The sequence below is a fragment of the Asparagus officinalis genome, chromosome 10 (genome assembly GCF_001876935.1).
Source record: "Asparagus officinalis chromosome 10, Aspof.V1, whole genome shotgun sequence".
NCBI classification, from domain to species: Eukaryota; Viridiplantae; Streptophyta; class Magnoliopsida; order Asparagales; family Asparagaceae; genus Asparagus; species Asparagus officinalis.
In genome coordinates this window covers 38,507,595-38,528,538 of record NC_033803.1, presented here as the reverse complement: position 1 = coordinate 38,528,538, position 20,944 = coordinate 38,507,595, and the positions used below count along the sequence as shown (strand labels likewise).

General features: G+C 40.7%; 1 long non-coding RNA gene and 1 pseudogene across 2 annotated transcripts; one reads left to right on the top strand and one right to left on the bottom strand.

Moving 5' to 3' along the window:
• The window catches only part of LOC109825242, a 9,726-nt pseudogene continuing 2,080 nt past the window's right edge, over positions 13,299–20,944 (bottom strand).
• On the top strand, positions 14,799–17,714 carry LOC109825243. 2 transcript variants are annotated; one of them, XR_002242941.1, is made up of 3 exons: positions 14,799–15,432; positions 16,828–17,047; positions 17,123–17,714. It is a non-coding gene; the product is annotated as an uncharacterized LOC109825243 (long non-coding RNA). The 2 variants fall into 2 exon arrangements; XR_002242940.1 differs by lacking the exon at positions 16,828–17,047.

Here is a 20,944-nt window from a genome sequence, read left to right as displayed (position 1 = left end):
GCCGGAACCACATAATCCTCTATCCCTGGTAGTCGAGTCCTGCCGGAACCACTTCTTGATTTATAAAGTTCTCGGATTTCGTTTATACATGAAGTATAAATGTCATATTCTGGGATTAGAGAAGCTTTATCAAACCAGTTGTGGAAATCTGCTACGGTGGAACAATTAGGTGGTAAATTAGGCAGAGTAAACTACGCATGAGTTCCTCGAGCAATAAAGAAATGCCAAGCACGAGCTCCTTCATACAGATTCCTTATGTGAGCTAATTGTGGATTAGGGTTACCAACGTAAAGCTGGTCATACCCAAACTGTCGAGCAAAACGTGAAGGAACGTAAGGCTCAATTATGCATCTTTCACCTATTCTGAAAACCAGGTAACCCACTCTGATAGTGAGAAGCCACTGGAAGGTCCCTGTATTTAAAAGCAAGGACCCTTCAAAGACTACGTCGCCAAACTTTGGGACTTCTTCTTCTGCCCCATCAAAGTAAGGGCGGCAGCAAAAGAGGTCATAACTGGATTCCGAAGACAAAAGTTGTCTAGCCCGGACTATGTACGCAGTCGTCCATGTGGCTGGCTCAAGCCCTTGCACGAAAGGAATAGAGGTCTCATTATCATGTATAATCCCCCGCATCAAAGAGGGACAGTGCAGCACAAACCAAGCCACTAAATAAGTGTAGGGCATTGGTGTGCGGGGTTGAGAAGTCTTCCAAACTTTCCTTCCGGCAACATTCATCTCCTTGACATCAAGGAGTTCAGAAATCAAATCCCGCAAGCCTCTCTGCAAACAACCTGTCATTGCAGAAAGAAGACTGAGAGGTCTTCCGTGAGCCAAGAGAACGGCTGGGTAGACAACCTCAATCAAGATTGACTCAGCTGGTTTCGTCGGCACGACGCATCGCTTCAACCATAGCATCAAGAAACCAGCAAGGAGGGCCGTGTCAGAAATAGGAATTGCAGCTTGATAATGGAAACTGTCAAATTCACTGTCAGCTTCAAATCCATCTTCCAAACACGTATTCTTATAAACAGCGTTAGGAGTCTTGATGCGAGCTTTGATGCTTTTAGCAGAGCTTACGCCAAGACGGGTCACCTTCAGATCTTTTTGACCTAAATTATGAAACAAATAATCTGCCCAGGCAGTATGCATGAGACCACCCCCACGCATCCCGGCGACCTGAGTGCAGATGTGGAAATGACATAGCAACTCCCAAAAAGTGCTGTATACCTTAGGATGAGCAGTCTTCAAGAGGGAGAGTTCTTCAGTGGTTGGAATAAATTCTTCGTAGGGCGTTTGCCCGAAGGATAATCTCGATATTGCATGCATCTCATGGAGAGCAAATCCCAACTCCCCAACAGGTGTGAAAAAGGTGCAGCTATCCGGGTTGTATCGCTCCAACATAGCGAAGAAGCAGGGATAACTCTGAGTGATCCCACATCTAGTAGCCTGTACTGGTATAGTAAGGCCAGATTGAGCAAGAGGTTCTTTGAGTTCCTCAAGAACAAAATCTACCATCCGAGTCCACCAGCCATCCTCTCCGGAGAATAACCAGCCAGGAGAACGAAAGGCTTGTGTAGGAAATTCGCCCCGGGCAGCAATAAACTGGCGCATGAAAATGTTCGCGGGAAGAGGTGTCTCCTGAGCGAAACCCTTTTTCTCAAAACAACCAGGTCTCAGACCTTTGAGTTGTCCGCCAATTTGAACACGAGATGATCGGCCAGATCCAAACGAGATGTTTTCCTTCTCCTTGACGAGATCGAAAGCCAAGCCCCTGCGACCACCGACACTCAGGAAGTATGAAAGCGGATACATTCTCTTCATGCTTGGAAGAAAAAGGAGTTGATCATCGACTCTTCGCAACATCCGAGAATCTTCGACATACCCAACTTGCCCATCGGCGGATATATGGTCTCCGAACAAAATTGATGGTTTGACAAACTGGTCCAAACCCGCAGGAGTGTCTAAATCCACATCAGTGATCAGAGCCCTAAGGGTGGAACACCCAGCAAACCTAATTAAATGTGTCTGCTCCAAGCTCGGGAAAGTGCATAAAGGAAGTTCTCTGCGAAGACCAAAAGCTTTCCCCACTTCTGGGTCATCAATGTAGTTGAAATGCTGCTCCGGCAGAAGTGGCACATTGGGAAAAAGCACTGTAAAATTAGAAGCAATAGTTAGTAGCAGAAAGAGGTTGCTAACATGAAATAAACACGAAGAGTAAATTCAACGTGACAAGCTTTAAATACAAGAGCCAACCCTTGTATTAATACTTGAACGCAGAAGGGCAAACCTTGCGTCACAACACGTGAACGCAAAGGTTGAACCCTGCGTTGTGATATTCAGACACAGAGGCCAAGGCCCGTGATCAAACATAGGAGTCTTAACTCTATGTTTCCTTAAACGCAGAGTCATAAGTCTGTGTTTTCAATTTTAACACAGAGCCCTAAATCTGCGCTAACATAGAAACTTAACTCTATGTTTCATGAACGCAGTCTTAAGTCTGCATTTCCAATCTTTTTAACACAGAGTCTTAACTCTGCGTTCCCAATTTTAACATAGAGATTTGGCCCTATGTTCCTTAAACGCAGAGCCTTAAGTCTGTGTTTCCAATTTGTAATACGGAGCCGTAACTCTGCGCTTATGGTAAGAACGAGTCATCTTCCTCGTTGAGGAGAACCCATCTAGGGTTTTCAGAAAACTTGTCGAAACAAGTTGCCATGGCCACCGCTTACCGCAGCACCGAGGTCCATGTGACAGCGACATCAATGCCGAAGCGCTTGTCAGAACAGCGACATCGCCAGTGGTCTCGGCCGGCGGCGCCTCCAAAGCCGCCTTGACTCATCCTCCTAGGCGCCATGCGGGTGGTTAATCGGAGAAGACAGAGGAGAGAATTAACCGAAAAGCAACAGAAACGAGAATTCTCGTTCTTGGAACTAAGCAAGGCAAAAAGAGTCGAATGACTCTTGATGTTACCTTACAGGCCTATTTATAACAGCCGTCGGGCTGTTAAATCAGATCGGGACTCTAAGAAAGAATCCCAACCGAATCTAAAACGTGATTTTTCGCGTTAATAAATAAAGTCGGTTAGACTTTAACGCAGAGTTCACCTCTGCGTTCAAATTTTTCAAACGCCAGGCCTAGACCTGCGTTGTAACGGTTCTTAACTCTGCGTTTCGAACCTCAAACGCAAAGGTCGCCCCTTTGCATTGCAATTATCCTAAACGAAATATCCACCTTGGTATTTCTTCAGCAGGGTTTAAATCATCGTCAGGTTAATATTACACCTCAGACGGATGTCATATCCCACAGAGCTTGAGTTTTGTTTACATCATTGTAACAATGATTCCTCTGTTAAAATCCACTTATTGATTCTCATCAAAAGAACAGTAAATCTCCAAAATCATTCAAATCGAGTGCAATTTACTAACTCTACTTAACAGAGTAGTAAATTTTCAATTTATCGGCTCTCCCTAACAGAGTGATAAAAGTCTTAAAATCTTGTTCATCGCTCCGATGATAAAATACTTAGCAGTCCTCCCCAGCGAGACACTACAATATTCTTTCCCCCACAGATTCTACGTTAACACTACACCTCTGACAAAAATCCACTTATCGACTCTTTCCAATAGAGCGATAAGTCCTCAAAATTGCTTCCATAGCAATATTCCTTTTGTCACGTTAACACTACACCACTGACAAAAATCCACTTATCGACTCTCTCCAATAGAGCGATAAGCCCTCAAAATTGCTTTCATAGCAATATTCCTTTTGTCACGTTAACACTACACCTCTGACAAAAATCCACTTATCGACTCTCTCCAATAGAGCGATAAGTCCTCAAAATTACTTCCATAGCAATATTCTTCTTGTCACGTTAACACTACACCTCTGACAAAAATCCACTTATCGGGAATAACGAGTGTTCATATTCCCCCCCAACAAGTTAAAGTTTTTCTAGAATTATCTTAGATGGTAATAAAGGAAATTTTAAAGATTGGGTATTTTTCCATCGTTGCAAGTCAGAACACGACACATGCAATGAAAAGAGACAAAACAGAATCACTCTTTTTATTATCATCAAAAATATTGAAGAGTGATACAAAAACCTTGTTCTTAGCAAACAAAAAGAACACTACATGATTAAGCCTCTGGATCAGTAAAAGTGAAATACGCGAGCCGGGACTTAATAGCAGATAGCTTTTCTTCATGAGCTTCCTGCACCATCACCTCGGCTTTCTTCCTAAGGGTGCTTTCGTCTGGCGTAATTGCATTAGCTTGCTTTTGGAGAAGTTCAAGGTCCTCCACTAACGAACGGTAAGTGGCATAAGTTTTCACGCTTTCTAGCGTGAGTTCTTTCAAGATCTCTTCTTCTCGCGCGAGATCAGCCTCGTGTCGAGCCAACTCCACTCTAAGGCGATCAATTTCTGCACGAGACGTTTGTATAGCAGCACCAGAAGCGTCCACAGCATGTTGCTTCTGAATGCATTGCCCCTGTACGGATGCAATTTCAAGTTTCCTTTCAGTGATGGCTTCTTGAAAAGATTCGTATTGGCGGGGGGCCTCAGCTTGAAGATTACCAAAGAAAGATCAGCCTGATGCAATTCCTCTAAAGCTCTCAGATCTTTTTCCAACCGAGAGATGCCTTCAGAGCAGTGCTGGAACAATCGAGCGTCATCCACATATCGAACGTTGTTCAAAGAGTTCATGAGTATTGGTTTGAAAAAGTCGAATGAAGCTCGTCCAGCACTGATCTCCTCAATCGCTATCTTCATCATATCTTCTAACGGTCGTAGGAGAGCTTTTAGAATGGAAGGGATGGCCACTGGATTCAGAGACTTCATCGGAGATGTCGATGGGGAGCCTAAAAGCATAGACCCTAATGCAAAAGCAGTGGGTGATGATCGTGAAGAAGTCGGAGAAGCTATAGTGATATCCAATTGCGAGGGACTGGAGGGTAGAGCCATAAGTGCCCCTGTTTGGGTTGAGCTTAGCATGATCTCCGTTCCCACAGGCTTGAGAGGAATCGTCAGCGAAAGAGGTTCTTCTGGTAAAGAACTCGTCGTCACCGGCATTGATTCGGAGGGGGAAACATCTGCTGCTTGCGGGTGGGGAGACGATGACGTACCAGCAGCCCCGGGAGGTGGAAAACCTACACAACAGAGCAGTCAGTATAAAAGAAAGAAACACCAGAGAAATCAAAGTGTGTAATTTCTACCAGTAGGGTAAAAAGGAAGATAACCAGACGCCTTGTCAGAAGGTGGTGGTGGTTGATCCGCCCAATCATAAAACATCAGCATCCTCATGGTGAGACGAGCTCCCATAGTCTAATGGTTCGTCATCGTCAGCAGCTGAAAGTCCAGGAGAGCTCACGGTCGTATCCACTTGTGTCAGCCGGCCAGTCGTGGGACTAGGAATAATAGTCCCCGAAGGTGGCAATAGCACAGAGGAAGCGGGAGACTGACTATCGTTAAGATTCGCAGGTTCATCTATCGCCAGTTCATCTGTAGGCAGTTTAACCCTTTCAGACGAAGACGTTGCAGGTAGTACCCCTGCAGGTGAAGAAGCAGCACCAGGAGTCTGATCTAGAAATGGTGAGATATCGGGATCCGTTGCAGGAGAATCCCCCATATCCCCACTTGGGAATTCATCTCCACCCTCTCCCTGATCCAAGGGACAGTGAGGGGAAAATTCTTCGGAAAATGTAGATCCCCCAGGATGAGGATCGACGTGATCAGGGCGACTTGCAACAGCTGACTCTTGCTCTTCCTCTCCACCGGCAGATTTGAAAGCATCCGCCATTAGCCTCTGAGCAGGAGGGTCTACCAGCAGCTTTCTACGAGTACGTTTCTCATATTGAGCTTCTTCTGCTTCAGAGAGAACCCTCTTTCCAGTTGCTTTTGCTCTCAGAGCTTCAGCAGCCTTAGGACTCGCTATCGGGGCACTCTCTAGTCCCAATTCTCCTTCTCCTTCTTCAGCTGCATCTTCAAAATGTAAAAAATCGTCGATCCCTTTCAGACGAGACACACGACCACCTCCTTTCCGGGATGAATACATCTTCCTAATCGCACGAAGGCCTGAAGTGTACAGTTTATAATCTGGCATCGTAGAAGCTGTATGATACCAGTTACAGAAAGCCACGGAGAGAAGAGAATTAGGTGTTTTGTGGGGGTAATCTGAAGGTAGCCCCAGTACAACCTGCGGTAGAATAATACCAGGCTCAAGCTCCTTCGTATATGTTGCCCATAACTGAAAGCTGGCTCCTCGGATTCCCAACGTATAGTTGGTCGTATCCGAATTGGCGAGCAAACCGATACGGTTGATAGGGCTCAATTATACATTTGTCATTTTGCCTGAAGAGGAGATAACCAGGTCTAATATTTAACAGCCAGTGGAAAACTCCCCCGTCCAAACGGGTAAAACCATTAGGACCAGCAGTATCTTGGAATACCTGTCCATATCCTCCACCCTCAAAATCCGGGAAGCAGCGGAAGATGTCGTAGCTGAGGTCTCTCGACAAAATCTGACGGACCCTCACTACGTAAGTGCCTATCCAAGTAGCTTTTTCTAATCTCTGCACGAAAGGGACAAAGCCTTCATCCGTAGCAGAATGAGCACTCATCAAATGTACACAATGGGAGACGTACCAAGCCATTAGATAAGTATACGACAAGGGTACTCGAGGATTCGGGGTCACCAAGCTTTTCGTTCCCTCAGAGTCTATCTAATTCAGTTTGCGCTAGGAAATCATCTTCTATTCCCTCGCTAACATAGTGAACGGTGGCGTCATTGATCAAAGCTTGAATGGTCTCAGGAGTGCTCGCCTCCCGACGAGACACGGTGGCAGCCTTGTTGGACAAATTCTGGAAAAGATATTCAGCCCAAGATAGCTATTTGATACCACATCCACGTGCCCCTGTTAGTTGACTGCAGATTTGAAAATGACACATCACCTCCCAGAGAGTGTCATATACCTCGGGGTTCGTCTCCTTCAAGATCTTCAGCTCACTTGACCCAGGGACAAACTCTTCATATGGTAAGTCTCCAAAAGGAAGACCTGAGACATCGAACATCTCATGTAGGGCAAACCCTAATTCTCCTTCTGGTGTGAAAAATGTACAAGTCTCTGGATTGTACCGTTCCAGAATGGCGAAGAAGTTATAAGGACTAAGAGCGATACCGTGTTTGGTAGCCGTAATAGGGCAACCAAGCCCAGATTGAGCTAATGGTTCCTTTAATTCTGCCAACATGAATTCTATCATTCGTGCCCACCATCCTGCCTTGGTGGAATGTACCCATCCAAGAGCTCAGAATACTGCAGTTGAGAATTCTCCTTTGGCGGCCAAAAATCGTCGCATGAAGGTGTTAGCTGGGCTAGCTGTTTCTCCTAAAGGATATCCCTGTGAGAATAAGCAGGGTTCTAAGGCCGACACTTGTCGATTATAGCCAGCGGTATGCACGCCCTTGTGAGTCAGAACTCCAACAGCTACCCCATCTTGTTCTCTCACCAAGTCCCAATTCATGTGGCGGGGAACAGAAGCACATTGGTAGTAAGAGATGGGAAACATCCTGTGCATGTCAGGGAGGAAGAAGCGACGGTCTCCGATCTGCCTAAGCCATTTGTAGTGACCACCGTGCACGATCTCCTTTGAAATAGCGACGCGATCCCCAAATAAAAAAGCTGGCTTGGCGAGTTTCTTGCGGGACCCAGTCTCAAACTTAGCATCCGTAACTAAAACCCTGAGTACATCTGTACTTGGATCTGAGACCAGGGTGACACGATCGTTGTCAGTGTCTTGGAATATTGGGAATCAACGCAGAGGTCAAACTCTGCGTTAAGTTTTCGAACGCACAGTTCAGACCTGGCGTTAATTTTCATCAACGCAGAGGTCAAACTCTGCGTTAAGTTTTCGAACGCACAGTTCAGACCTGGCGTTAATTTTCATCAACGCAGAGGTCAAACTCTGCGTTAAGTTTTCGAACGCACAGTTCAGACCTAGCGTTAATCTTCATCAACGCAGAGATCAAACTCTGTGTTAAGTTTTCGAACGCACAGTTCAGACCTGGCGTTAAAATTTCACAAACGCAAGGGTCAGGCCCCTGACGTTTCGAATTCAAAACGCAGAGTCTTAACTCTGCGTTACAATAACAAAACGAGTCTTCTTCCTCGTTTGCAAGAACCCATCTAGGGTTTTCTCAAATAACTTGCCGAAGCAAGTTTGACGGCGATACATCTCGGGTTTTTCCAAGAACTCGCCGAAGCAAGTTTGACGGCCACAAGGGTGACACTTACCACCGACGGGGGGAACCTGAGGCAGCGGCGCTGCAGCAGCAGGAGATCTTGGGTGAGGAGCAGCTTTCTTCTTGGAGCCCATGGAGAATAAGGATCGGAGAAGATGAACAGGGTCACCGGAGTTGAAAACGAAGAGTCTTCGTTAAAAATCTTCCGAAAGAGAAGAGGCAAAAAGTCGGGTGACTTTTGATTTGACCCCTAGCGGTCTATTTATAGACAGCTATGAGCTGTCAAATCGGGTCAGGATTCTAGGCCCAAAATCCCGCCAAACGTGGCCTGTGCGCCTGTGTTGCTTGAGCTTCTGAACGCAGAGTTCAGCTCTGCGTTCTAACGCCCTAGCACAGAGAATCTGCCTGTGCGTCTACATTGATTAAACTCTTAAACGCAGGATTTAACCCTGCGTTTCGGTTCGATAACACAAGAAATCTATCTGTGCGTTCTAATTCAATCAGATGAATTCCTCTATGTTTAAAGCCAAGACATGGTTCTAAATAAATAGAGGGAGGCTAATGTCAGCCATCAAGGTGACTAAAGCCAAGAGGAAACAGGTGACTCCACTGAAGAGTCCATTGGATGAGTACAATTAGATTACAATCAACCAAGTTTGACAATGTCTTCTAAATTTTGGGATCCAAAGTATTCCGAAAATTCGTCCCAGTCAACCGCAAACTTTCAAAAACTTTGGAGGGGGTTCTGTAGGCTGTATAAAAATCACAATAGATAGTCGATCCCTATCAAGCCCTGATAATGGAAGCTACAATCAGACGATTTTCTAATCACTGCATCCGCAACTCTGCAACCGCTATAAACACGGCCTCATCTCTGAGATGATTGATCTTGATGGCTGCGACAACAGCATGACTAATATTATATTAGCAACTATTAGAGATGCTGATGAGCAGTGTAATGATTTCAGAAATAAAAGGTTGGACTTAGTTGGTGAGTTGCTTGGTAGAGAGCTGTGGGCAAATATTCGTCCAGAAGACACTATGGATGTTGATTCCCGTCCAGCTCCAACAACGGAAGCTACAATCAAATAGCTTTCGTGCCGACAATCGAAAGCGGCAAATGGGAGACTTTTCATACAGATCGAGAAGAGTTACAATTTGACGACGCTTCCGACAGCTGATGAAAACTCTATTCAGTGGCCTTCACAATCGATGGTGAGAGTTACAATCTGACGACTCTCATATCCTATAACAGGCAAAGATCAATAAGCAATGGCCTTTGCAATGTCATAATAGACGAGGTTACAAGTCAACAACCTCTCTCAAACGCAGAAATTCACTTCTGCGTTTCTCAAATTCGAAACGCACACAACCTGTGCGTTCTCCAGCAACCATCTAACTCTGTAACGCAGAGTTGAAGCACAAAACGCACACGTAACGTGCGTTCTTCGACAGACTCAACTATGTGCCCCAAACTCTGGATGCAGAGTTAAACTTCAACGCACCAGCAACATGTGCGAGTGCCTGCGGCCTGTGCGTCTCAAATCTCCAACAGAGATTTAACTCTGCGTCCTAAGCCTTGGACGCAGAGTTAAAGCCCAGAACATCATCTGAGGCGTTTTGACTTGTTCAAACGCAAGTCGAACGGCCTCAAAACTGTTATCCCACGTTCTGAGGGATCTTCGCCCACTTAGGAGCGGATTTAGGGGTCGGTTACACCCCTAATCCCCCTATAAATAACCGACTTACTCAACTGAGTAAGGGGTTGATCGGTTTCTAGCAGTAAAACCGCATAAGGTTGAGGTGAGCTGGCATCAAAACCGCCTAAGGTCAACAAATCTCAGCAGTTCAACAGCACGAAGAAGGAGATCTTTCGAAGATCAAGGAACTGATCAACAATTAGTTAATCAAATCCCAGAAGATCTCCTCGTCAACGGCATAATCCACTTGGCAATTAACCGAATTTTCGGTTCCAACAACTCTGTTACAGAGTTTCAACTCGCTCTGAGTTTTGAAACTCATTTAAGAGTTCATGATTAAGCTTGCAACCCAACTTAATCACATCAAACCAGATATTCGGTTTTCAACAACTCTTGTCAGAGTTTTCAACTCGTTCTGAGTTCTTTACGCTCGTCAAGAGTTCTAAACCGAAGTCATCAAGCAATTCAATCGGTCTCGTGAGATAGAACGGTCGGATCGTCAACGGAGAGCAAGTTCGACGCGATCAATCGAAGGAGGCACTCCATCGCTACCAAGAAGAACCCAGTTTTAAACAAAATGGAGAATCAAATTCATTCTCTTCTCTTTTGTAATCGGAATCCAAATTGTAATTGATTTTGAGAGGAATACAAGTCAAATTTTCTTTCATTGTCTTTTTACTGCAAATTTCCAGCAAACATCCCCACTTTAAGCTTTCAGCTAAGATGTCGCCTGTTTTAGTTGAGGATAGAGAATATATGTTGAATATTTTATATGTCAGTGCGGTGGGTAGCTTGATGTATACTATGGTGTGTACGAGGCCATATTTATCACAGACCATGAGCATGGTATCTAGGTACATGCACGATCCCGGGAAGTGTCATTGGGAGGCCGTGAAATAGATTCTACGGTATATCAAAGGTACCGTGGATGTTGGTTTGGTATTTCAAAAGAATGAGAAGACAGGGTAGGATTGTATTGGCTATGTGAATTCAGATTATGCGGGGGGGTCTTGACAAGTGCCGGTCTACTTCAGAATATGTGTTTACTTTGGCAGGAGCACCGGTATGTTGGAGATGTACACTTCAGTCTACAGTGACTCTCTCTACTACAGTGGCGGAGTATATAGCAGTGACTGAAGCTGTAAAGGAGGTTTTATGGTTGTATGGATTGTTGGAGGACTTGGGGATATCACAGGAGACCATTCGGGTATATTGTGATAGTAGGTCGGCTATCTTATATGTTGACCAAAGTTGTTTCAGGTGTTATGTTTGGTCATTGTTTGAAGCTTTTGAATATTCTTCGGTTTGAGGCCTTTGAAGGTCATTTGGGTGAACTACGTGAGGCTTGATTCATTGGGCAAGAGGATACGTAGGCAGTCTTTTGACACAGCTGGTTGGATTAGTTGTTTTTTTTTTTTTTTTTTTTTGGGGGGGATTTATTCCACTTTGTACTAGACACCAACAAGTGGACATTTGGATATTTTTGGTGTCGGCTCAGTTTTGGGAGAAACCTCACCGATGTGAAGAATTGTGAACGTGGGTGGGGGGGGTTGAGCTCTTGTTTGGGTTCCTCACTTGTTGTGGATTGAGTTCGTTGTCGTGGATTTATTCCACTTTGTACTAGACACAACAAGTGGGACATTTGGATATTTTTGGTGTCGGCTCAGTTTTGGGAGAAACCTCACCGATGTGAAGAATTGTGAACGTGTGTGGTGGGCCACACCCACGTGATTGCAGGGCCACACCCACGAGTTTAGCGGGCGTGTGAGGAGTTAGTGGGATGGCAGTAAGTCACCTCTCCATGAGTTTAGCGGATCTTTTTGTGAGGCCCAAGTTTCGGAATTTTTTACCACATCTAGGTTATAAATAGCCACTCTTCTCCTAGAGTTCAGTGCGGGGGGAATCGCAGGGGGGGAAATCGCAGAGAGAAAAGTCGGCTGAGAGAAAAGTTGGCTGAGAGAAAGACAGACGGTTTTGAGCATACTTTTGAGAGAGAAATTGAGATCTTATTTGAGGGTTTTATTTGTGAGACTTTGTATGATTGTAAACCCTATTTGTATTCTCTTTCTCTCTAATAGTAGATCTCCCCCCTCCTTGCCCCGTGGACGTAGGCAACTTGTCGTACCACGTATAAATAGTTTGTCTTGTTGTGATTTGTAATAGCTTGTTAGGTTCCCTTGACAATTCAGTTCTAGAAATGATGAGAGGAATAGTGTATATCCCACTTTGTTGAGATATATTACTTTTAATTCTTGTTTTCTTTGTGAAACTTTCATTGATAAGTCGCTTTTACAAACAAAGGCATTTTTCATTTGCATGATTCCATGAATGCACTTCCTGGAACACAGGGAAAAAAAGAAGTAAACATCACACTTTTAATTAACTTTCAGTCTTCCAAAACTACATTAATGGAGAGATTAATTATAAGAACAAACCTGTGTACACTTTTAAAAAAAGAAGTCTCATTTAAAACATCTCCCCTCTAATGATCATAGTCCCTTGAGATATCAGCTAAGCCCTTTCCATCACAAACTCCTCAATTACTCATCTTAGCAACATAATACTTCCGAAATTTGTGAGTAACTTGTGAGACTTTCGTATTCTGACGTATTTTTGTCTACAAGACTAGGTCTAATATACTCATGAAACCATAATTAATGTCAGAAAACTGAAAGGAAGTAGCAGTCACAGACATACATATAATTTGGCATGGTCGCCTACAATTATCCACGATGATGAAACATGTGTCTTAGATCATGTTTGGGAAATTTTGATATAATCCACTCGGATTATAACCTATAATGTTTTGTAAATTTAGTGGATTATAATCCATTTTCAATAGTAGAGCGTCTAGCAATTGAATGAATTATAATCCATCTTCCTTGTAAAAGAGACCAAAAAGAACAAAAAGTTGACGGTGGGTTATTAAATGAGGTGGGTTATTAAATGAGGTTTTGGATGTTGTGAAATCATAAGGAGTATAATTGACTTTTACTTGGTCAAACATCATGGCTTAGCTTATTTATCCTAACTTATTTTTTGATAGATTATACGTAAAAATAAGACACATTCACTTTGACCATTTGCCAAACATACTCTATTTTTCATGAGATTTCCTAAGCTTCATCGTAGCCTAAAAATATATACATGGAGGAGAAATTCAAACTCACCTGAAAAAGAGAAACTCAAACTTCTTAGACCTCCAAACACCACTCCTAATTAAACGATGATCAATAATTGGAATACAGAATTTGTGCTCAATTATTTGCTGATTCAAGCTCTTTAATTCAAGTAATGCGTTCTCTCCTTTCATATGACCATCACCACACGAGATAAAAATTACAAAGTATCTTAACAGGAAAAGGAAGTAGCAGTCCAGAACCAGGAATTTATTGGATATACACCATGTAGGTATCAGTTTAACAGCACAAAAACCACCTTACCTAGGCAACTCATGCAGACGACTTGTCCACGTTTACTTTCAAATTAAATCAACAAGTACTCGTCAAAATCACAACATTTACCGCCAACCAATTGCGACAATATATATTGAGAAACAGAAGCAATTGCGATAATAATCTCCAAAGGGGAGTTAAATATTATTGATCAAGCAACTGGTAGAATAGGTGTTAAGATAAACATCCTACACGAGTGAGGCCCGACATTGACATTTAGTTTGTCCTGAATTGGCTCCTTCAGTGTTTCATGCTGCAGATAAAGAAGAAACCCAAAACATTAAAGTGCTATATTGCAATACTATGTACAGCTAATATGATATTTCTTCAATATGTGACCGTTTCACTTAAAGTTTTTATTAATTGTTTGTTTTACTGAGTACTACACAATGTTGACAACGAATTTTCAATTGAACTACTATCACAACCTAACAAGGCAAAAAACTGAGTCAAGTGCTAGTTCAGGTTTTCTTCCAAAAGAAATTATTACACAACATAAAAAACGCAATGAGATTCTCAATATGCTCATAGAAAGTCCATCATGATACATTTTCCAAAAGAAGGTTAAATTTTAAGGAGGATGCTTCAAGACCTATACATCTAAATGATAAAAGTTTACCTTTCAGGATCTTTTACCCTTTTTCAATACAATTTATCAAATGTGGGTTTAAAACAAGAAAGCAAAAGATAAATTAATGGCTTCAGTTGTGAAACAAAAATAAAAAAAAGTTATGGAGTACCTTCCAGAGATCCCTTGCCTCCATAAGCATATTCGGTGGGATTGCTAAATCATCCCAGTTAGCTATAATGGTTGTTGGCTCACCCATTTTTGCCCGATTCAGTAAGACAACAGCAGTTCGATATCCAGATAGAGGTCCAGCCCATATCTGTAGCAGCTATATATATCAGTGGTTTCCTTTATTAGAGAAAAGGGTTTGACACCTTTTTTGGCTTCGCTTGCTACATTTTGGATTTTGCAATGATACCAAGAATCTCGTACAATAAGCTAGTAATTAAGAGAGTTGAAGAAAGGGTTATTTGCACATATAGATCACCTTTATACCGCTTTTTTAATTTTTTTTTTTTTTTTTTTTTTTTGAGTAACGAGGGAACCAGGGCTAGCACATTCTACTAGCCGGGGGGAGCCCACCGCTGCCTTAAACTTACTAGCTCTGTAATTACATTTTTGCAGATAGACCCCCTTAGTTAACTTTTTTTTTACTCTTTTACCGTCAGATACTAAATTTGCCCAGTGGGTCTCTCTGCAACAATGGAGCTATGGGGATATAAGTTCAAAACAGTTATACTGCAGTGGGTCTATGCGCAATTAACCATTAGGGAAATGAGTTACCTCAAGGTCTCCTTCCATTCGAACTTTCTTTGCCTGAACACCCAGCGGATCTGTTCACCATCTCACAGGCACAGCAGGAAGTAACACAAAAGGTCATGAGGTTTTGTTCAGAAATTGTATTAATATGTATGGTGGTAACTAAATCTAAGATGAATGGTCATTCAATGATTCAGTGGAAAATTTGTGACTGTATTTTAATTAGTAGTCATGCTATGATTAAATAGTGGAATGAAAAGTTCAATATTCCAACAGTGTGTTTGGATGGAGGTGAATGGATGGAAGTTAAAAGCGAAATTTTGTTTTCACCTCATTTGGGAGGTTTTTTGAGGGGTTAGATGATGGAATGGAAGGTTAAGTTTGCACCCATTTTTCTCCCCTCTAATTTGGGCGGTAGAGGAAGTAATAGAAATTACTGTAAAATTTTACAATGTGATAAGACAACTATACCCTTATCACACTAAAATCTATGGCTAAGATGCATTCTCATCCAATGGAATCAACGCTTCAGATTTGGCCTCAAATCCATAATTTTCTTCTGCACCTCTCTCCGTCTTTGTTCTCCGCCACACACTCTCTCTACCCCCTCCCTCCGCCTCTCTTTTTTCTCCGACTTCTCTGCTCTCCAACCGTCTTCCCCTCTAATGCCACGTCGTGGACTCCATCAACTCCTCCAGCACCGCCCATGACCTCAGGTTTGATCATTTTTCAGTTAATAACGTTTTTTGCTAATTATTTTCGCATTTGCATAATTTATTATCTCCAATGTCACTCTAATAAATAGATTCATTAGCATATGTTATGTTTTCCCTTGTCATTGATGTATTTCTCTACATTTATATTTATTTCTACAAGACCTTGATCTAATTTTTCTCAAGAAATAATTATTCTACATATTTCATAGTTTTGTAATCTATAATCACATTAGAAATTCTAAACTGAATTTTTTATTAAATCTGAAATTCTATAAATTAATTCATTTGTAAAAATATCAAATAATATTAAATCTAAATTTTTTATTAAATATGATATTCTATAAATTAATTAGTTTGTAAAAATATCAAATAGTATTAAATCTGAAATTTATTTTAAATCTGAAATTCTATAAATTAATTAGTTGGTAAAAATATCAAACAATAAATCTGAAATTTTTTTGATTAATTAAATCTGGATTTTTTTATTATTACTTCTAGTTGAATAATTGAATAATTAAATCTGATTTCTTTGGTTATTAGGTTGAAATTATGATTAATATGCTACATCATTAGAAAATAACATGCTTCCTTACAACTCTAATTATTAGGTCTTAATTAGGGATTACATTTTAGATTTTAATCAATTAATAATCTAAATTATATTGTAAATTAATAAGCTTAATCATTTATTTTTAAATAATTATAGGATAGGTTTAAATTTTTGTTATTATTGCTTAATTTTTTTTCCATTAATCAATTCAAACATTTGTTTTTAATTTCTTAATTTAATTGTATTCTTTTCAACTCTTCACATAGATAATGGATGATGCATGCATAAGATTTTAACATGCATGTAATTAACTGTGCAATCGGATACCTTATTTGTGTAATTGCATATTGGTTTTTACATCAAAGACAAAATAGGAGTTTAAGTTGTGAACCCCAAAAGCCTAGAGAAGTAAGGGACATGATGCGAGAAATAATATCACAAAGAGTTGTGTGTCGAGAAATGATTTGAATGAATCCACCATCTTTTCATCGATTATGCAGAATATTAGAGAGGGACGACGGACTTAAGAGGAACTCAAAGAGTTACTATTGAAGAACAAGTAGCCAAATATTTATATATGTTGGGACATAATGTAACAACTTGAGAGTTCAGTAAAATATTAGGTCGATCTAGAGATTGTTAGTTGTCATTTTCATAACGTTTGGAGGGTTGTTATAGAATGGAAAGAGATGTTTTTAGTACAAGCAGATGGATCAAAAATTCTACCCGAGATACATAACAATTCAAAGTTTGATCCCTATTTCAAAGTAATGATAAATTTCACAATTTCTTATATTTGTCTAGACTAATAAATTTTTGATATTAATTAATTCCTAAAATGTCAGGTTTGTGTAGGAGCAATTGATGGAGCTCACATCTGTGTAAAGTTTTCTCACGCTCCTAAGCATCCTGGTAGGAATGATCACCTGACATAAAATGTATTAGCTGCCTACACCTTTGACTTGAAATTCACTTACGTTTTACCTGGATCGGACAAAACTGTATCTGACTCTAGAATGTTGAAAAATGCTTTACAATGACGATTTCCACTTAAAATCCCTCAAGGTAATTATAATTTATACACTAAGCTAAATGCATGTATTTATAATAAGCTACTAATGACAATGAAATTTTTTATAGGAAAATATTACTTCGTTGATGGAGGATTCATGTTAAGAAGTGGACTAATTCTACCATATAGAAGGGAACGCTACCATTTGAATGAGTACTCAAGAAATCCACCAAGGACTTCACATGAGCTATTTAACTTAAGACATGCTTCACTTCACAATGTCATTGAAAGAGCTTTTGGTGTATTAAAGAAAAGGTTTTCCATTATTGCAAGCTCAACTGAACCAAATTATGGTGTTAAAATACAAAACTAAATCATTATAGCTTGTTGCATTTTGCACAATTATTTAAGGGGTACCAATCCAAATGATGATTTTCAAGAAGTAGAAGATGAACATAATTAATGAAAACTCATCGGATGAAGATTATATAGATGATGATGAAGATGGCCGTAGAGAGGAGTCGCTAAGAGAGTGTATTGCAACTTCTATGTGGGGTGATTATAATGCATGATTATTTCTATCAAATTTGTGGGTTTTTTTTTTTTTGCATTGTAATATCTATTTGATTGTAAGACTAATATTCTCTATTTGTGTTTTATGTTGTACTTGAAGATTATAAGACTAATGAATTATTTTGAATATTTTGATTATATTATTTATTGTGGTCCTTTGGGTATTCTGTGGAGGATGATGTATTTTATTACGTTTACAAATATGTTTGCTAATATTATTCTGTAATTAGGAATGTCAAAAATGAAAAATGTTGAAGCTAATTCTTTCTCGGGAGAAGAATCATGTATCTTTGATATGAAATTCCTCTATGTATGAGAAGTTAATTGAAGCTTATATACATCAAGATGTAATCAGGAATCAAGTTAGTAGTGTATACACACAAATAGGGATGAATAACATTGTGGCTGAAATGAAAGATCATTTTCCCAGGAAACCATTTGATAAGGAAAAGGTGAAAAACCATATGAAGTATATAAAATTAAAATGGACAGCTTGCTATGATTTGTTTAAGAATGCCGGTAGTGGTTTTGCTTGGAATCGAAGTACCAAGATGGGGATCGGGAATGAACAAATTGAAGATGCATATCTATTCCTACTTAATTCTCCGGAGAATTTGAGAAGTTTACTTGGGTGTCCATTAGAAAGGTGCAAGAGCATTCTTATGAAAATGATGCAACGGGCATCTATGCCACCACCAGCCCTTTTGTAGCTTCCACCTACACATCTAGAGTATGGTTTATGTTCCTATTTTCTTAGTTGTCTTAACTTTTGTTGAATGTTGTTTGGTTACGTGTTGATGATCACAAACTTATCTTTGATTTTTGCTTATGTATGGCAATTACATACTTATCCTTGTTAACTTTTGGGTGTTATGCAAAAACGTGGTTGAAAACTAGTGGTCGGCTTTTGTTAGAACATGTATGGAGTGTTTGATATTTGTAAACATTATATATTGGAAAAGTGATGACTCTATATTATGGTTTTTAAATTATTTTATGTTAACTCATGTTATTTTGACAAGCTCTAGCAAAAGAAAATTCACTAGTTAATAAAAATAATAATAATAACAACAACAACAATAATAATAATAGTTATAATTGTTTGGATCAAAAGTTGATGTTTTCATTGCCTTGAATCTATTACAACTTTAATCGTTACAATAAACTCAAATGAATAAAAAATTTATCTTTTTATAAGATCTCTTTTATAATGAAAATGAAAGATTACAACTCTTGTCAAACTACACACAGATCCTATTTATTAATCTCTATTTTGCGTGGGATCTTTACCTATGCCGGGGACGTTAATATCCGTAGACCGCCGCCGATCAGAGCCGGTTGATAGAAAATTGACAGAACTCCTACTTCACCAAGAAAGTATTCACTTGAAGCTCTGAAATCGACCAAGCAAAATCAGTAGCTCTTCTCGAGATTAAGACCAAACCTAATCTCGAGGAACGGACGGACGGGGCTTTAGATCTCTCAAACTCTCCCTCTTTATGCTGAAGAACTTCGTCGAGATCAGTTAGCCTCCTCTAAAATTCGTGCTCCCTTGCTCTTCAACTCGGTAGCACCTTTTCCTCTTGATAATAAATCGTCTCTGTGAAATGAGCCCCTAGGCCTGTATTTATAGGCTTCGGTTGGGAGGTTTTTGGATAAGAATATGTGATTTGACCTTACCTTCAGTTGACAATGACCTAACCACATTTATGGATGATATCCAATTAGTTGGGAAGCTCTGGAACGAACAAATCCCGAGAAAATATCAAAAAACGCGTTTTCGGGCAGTTGATGCATGAAACAAGTCGTGCTGACCCGCAGCCGACCCCGTGCTGGGCGCGGGTCGCCAGCCTCCGAACCGCGCCTGGGCGGGTGGGGACGATCGGCGCGGGTCGACCAACGCGACCCGCGCCCGCCAGGCCGTCCCGCGCTGGCGCGGGTCAGCCGCCTTAGCTGAACTTCTTTTTTTTTTTTGGCACTTTGTGATTTTTCGGGACTTGTATTTTCTACCGTTTTACGTATTTAATCGTCTTGTTAACTTGCACGCGTCGTTAACTTGCTTCATGCGCTCGTTAGCTTCTTTACGAAACTTGGAACTGACCGACATACGCGTCAGGTACTTTGGATCTGACCGATAAGCGCATCGGGCACTTTGGATCTGACCGACAAGCGTGACGATCACTTTGAATCTGATCGACAAGCGTGTCGGGCACTTTGGATCTGACCGATGCGTGTGAGCTGACTGACGAGTGCGTCTGGCCACTTATGGCTGACTGACGTGCGCGAGCTGACTGACGCGCGCGGGCTGACCGACAGGTGTGACGGCCAATTTGAGATGGCCGGTGAGCGTACGAGGCACAGTTGGTTCGCCATTCCGGTTCATGCACTTGTCGGCGTCAGATAATCCTCCTAGACTCGGATAACGGCGTTCGTTATCTTCTCTCCATCTCAAACTGTGTGCGGACACCTATAGGCATTTTTAAAACGCCTACAATAATAATAATATCAATAATAATAATAGCTATATCTTTTTTTTCATTTACTAGTTAACCAAATATCTTAATAATATATAATGTTATTTATGTAACTTTGACTATATTCCCTTTACTTCCATTCTCTTTATTAGAACTCCCAAACAATGTAAAACAAACTTACTTTCGTTTCTCTAACTAAACTCCCAAACAACATTTTTTCACTTCCATTCCCTACCTTTCCTTTCTATTATTTAGCATTCTGTCCCTTCCCTTAGTTAACTCTCAAACAAAGCACAAGAGTTTGGCTAGATAATTAAAAGAAACTTAAAGGCCTTTTATTGAATCCAAAAGAGAACTCTCAATTCCTTCAATCTGATTTTATCAGCTCGAGTCCACAAAGTAGCAGTTCATTATGTGGTTTTTCCAGGAAAATATTAGACTAGATTTTCAAACCCACCCCCACCCCCACCCCCACCCCCACCAATCACAAGTGCTAAGAATTAATCCTCTAATGGAAGTGTCAACGATTAATGTTAGCTTGACATACATGTCCTTAACCCAATAGTTTGAACATGTCGACAAAATGGTTCTTGATATGGTTTCAAAGCAGGCCAGGCTCCAATAGATCAAACCTCATTATTATCAAATTTAAAGTATATTTTTGATTGAGTTTGTTAAGAGAGAGGTCAAGAAGATTCACACCTTGGTTAACAGCGATAACCTCTTTGTTGGTGAGTATTTCCACAGTCTCCTTGGTCATATTTCGTACATCACATCCAATAAGAAGGGGAGCCTAAGTAAAAAAAGACACATAATATCAGAATGCGATGCCGAAACAAAAGGAAAAAAGAACATAAAAGCAACAAAATACTGTATTATTACTTTTGAGATTGCCCATATACT